Genomic DNA, 3,264 nt, shown 5'->3' on the forward strand with positions numbered 1-3,264 from the left:
GGTCTCACTTTCTTCATATGAAATGTTGTACTATGTCTTAGGTTTCCATCGATTCAAGAATCGCCTAAATCCGAGTTTTCTGGAGAGAGTTATAGCCCTCCAAACATTGCTGCTCAATGAAAATTCTGCAGAATTTCAGTACAGTAATTTTAACTTTGCTCAATGATTTGAATGAGTTAATGGCCTAATTTGGGTTGGTGTTCTTCATGAAAGTTTTAGGTCTATATCATATCTAATTGCTGGCAAAATTTCAGGTCAATTTGACCTACCTAGCTCGAGTTATGACCAAATGAACAGTTACTGTTCATTTGGTCAGTTTTGTGCAGTGGCAGCCTGCAATCAACTCACTTTGGTCAATTGTTTCACCAAGTTTTGGTCAGTTTGGGCCATGGTTCCTTAATGAAAATTGTGCTCTTTTATGTCTATTTTCATCTCCAATTGGTGGCATATCAATTGGGCTTGTAAAATTTGAGTTTTGGTCCTTCAAAGTGGGTTTGGTCATGCTGCCAGCAGCATGACCATTAACCTCCGAATTTAGTTTTCATTCCTATCATTCCCACACAACTTATTTGGTCATAATTGACCATTATTTCATTTCACAATAGGTTAAACATGCCATTTATGCATTTCTCCAAATTTTGGTCCATAAACCCTAGCATTGAAACCTTAATCTCACTAACTCTTGCATTTAACTACTTCTAATAATTTTAATGTTAATCATTTCACTAAGTAAAGCTTCTAAACTCACTCAATTGCATCATATTCATGCAAACCACACTCCTCTCAAGCTGCCCAAAATTTCAATTTAATTCTTTCCCCATATTTGTTTCATTTAAATCAAGTTATTAGCTCACTTAATTACCTAAACATGCATTTGAATGGAAAAGTAACAATTTAACATACTAACCTTTTGTTAAAGCTTCAAAACCCTATCTTTAATTCTTCTTTCTTCTTGTAATCTCCTTCTTAAGTTGCAATAACAAGCTCTAGGGTGGTTTTTAAGAGAGTTATTTGGATTAAGTGAAGAAAATTAAGCTTAAATGTAAGCTTAAATGGAGGACCATTCATGGAGGAATTTGGGAGGAAAGTGGGGTGGCAAGGAAGAAGAAAATCCTAATTTTTTTCCTTTGGTTTCCTTTACACGTTTTTTTTTTTTGGCTTATGGAAGACCCCTAATTCCCAAATTAAATAATTCAATTTATTACTTTAGTTATGACATCATGCATGATGTCATAACTTTGACTTTTTAATTTTCATCTCTTTTTCTTTTTTTTTTATATTAGATCTTTAATTTAATTCTCGATTCAAATTTTCTTTTCTCCGATTTTATTGTGATTAGGTCGAGTCACTCGGGTCAATTGACCAAATTGCCCCTCGCCTGTTCATCCCGGTTTGCAAATAATCCAATATTTCTTCCGGCTCCCTGACCTAATTATTTGACTGACTTAACAGTTCTTTTTCATGATTTTCTCTTTTCCACTGTGTTCATAAGGGTCCTAAGGACCGCAGCGTCACTTTTTACGGTTCAAAATTTGAGTTTAAAATGACTTCAGCTGTTTCGAGGAGGTCACTCATCACGTGACTCTACTGCTTAACCTCTTATGTTTTGTTTTTCTTATTTATAGTTAACTAATTAAACATTACTAATTATTTGTGTTTATGGCTTCTCAAGTTGTCTTAAGTGTGGCCCTAATCCCATTAATTGTCCGGACCAACACCGGTCTCTGGAACAGTGAAATATACCAGGCTATATAACGGGGGTGTTACAGATAATACTTTATTTGGCATAATCTATTCAGCTAGACTGACATCTCTTTTTGTATCCATGAATTAGTATGAGATACTAATAAAAGTAGAATAGTAAGTCTCTTGCTATTTGTCATTTTGATATCGAGACAAATATAGTGGGCACTTACAAGATAAGTAAGTCAAACAAGTGATACATAAATGATATTCGCATTGAGCTTACTCTTGACATTGGATTATCATTTAAATCATAATGGTGCATACAATTCCTTAACCTGAGATGATATAGTTATCTCGTATATAGGCGGTTTGAGTTTGATACCGCTTACACACTTGTACTATGTATAGGTGTACAGGAGTATGTTAGCTCCAACTAATTATAGATAGTGATAGGTGCTCATTACTGATGTGTCTTAAAGTTGCAATTAAACAAAAACTGAAACAATTAGAGAACTAAAGTAATGATGCAATTCGACCAATAAAAAACAAGCGCTAAATTGCACCAATTGTAACTCTAAAACACTATTCCCACACGCCTTAATCTTGAACACACAAGTCAATAAAAAAAACTTGGCGAATTTAAAACAAATCCACGCTAAACAATCTCCAAGCTAAGGTAAAGGATGTTGTCCACAAAAGATCTTGAACACAAACAATCAATCTTTAAATGAAAGAAAGGTAGAAAGAAGAAAGAACGAAGTCTCTTGATAAGTATGCATACCATAAGGAACTAAGCAAGACTTGGTATTGTTCAATCCTTGATAAGCAAAGCACCACAAAGAATAAACAAAACCAAAGAAAAATCGCCAATCACAAGGTCATAAGACTGGGTTACATGCCACTCTTATAAAAGAGATAAGTGAAAAACAAAGCACAAGCTTTATTGAAAATTAGTAATAATTTCAAAAACTAAAAATAATGAGAGTTTAGGCCTTTATGTAGGCATTTACAAAATGATCAAAACTAACTAGGAAAAGAAATAACATAGTCTAACTAAAATGACGAAAAATAAAGACATAAGTAAACTAGAAAAAGAAATAAGTATTCAATCTCCACCATTGGATTGCTGGACACCAATTTATGAGGACCATAGGATGCACATGCGATGTATGGTACTGATAAGGATGAGAATGCAACTCCAAAAGTGATTAGGATAAATAGATGGATATTCTTCCTTAATTTTAGGCATAAATCAAGTAATGAATAAATATCTTGCTTATCCACTTAAGAAAAGGATAAACTTCACCCAGTCTTATCTAAACTCTCTCCCTTGTCCATATATGGCATGTACATGAAAATTTAGGGTTGTCCCTCCAACATGGAATCTTCTTCCCATTTTAGCAATGTTGACAACTTTGCCGTTGATTTGGTAATGGGCTTGACGTACACATGGCTTGGTTCTAACTCCACATTTTCTTCATTGATCTCACCATGATGCACATTAGTTTAACATGATGGATTTCTATTCAATGCAAAAAGTATGTATCTTTTTTGTATTACTCCTTCAACAGTTCAAAA

The sequence above is a fragment of the Hevea brasiliensis genome, chromosome 2 (genome assembly GCF_030052815.1).
Source record: "Hevea brasiliensis isolate MT/VB/25A 57/8 chromosome 2, ASM3005281v1, whole genome shotgun sequence".
Classification (NCBI taxonomy): Eukaryota; Viridiplantae; Streptophyta; class Magnoliopsida; order Malpighiales; family Euphorbiaceae; genus Hevea; species Hevea brasiliensis.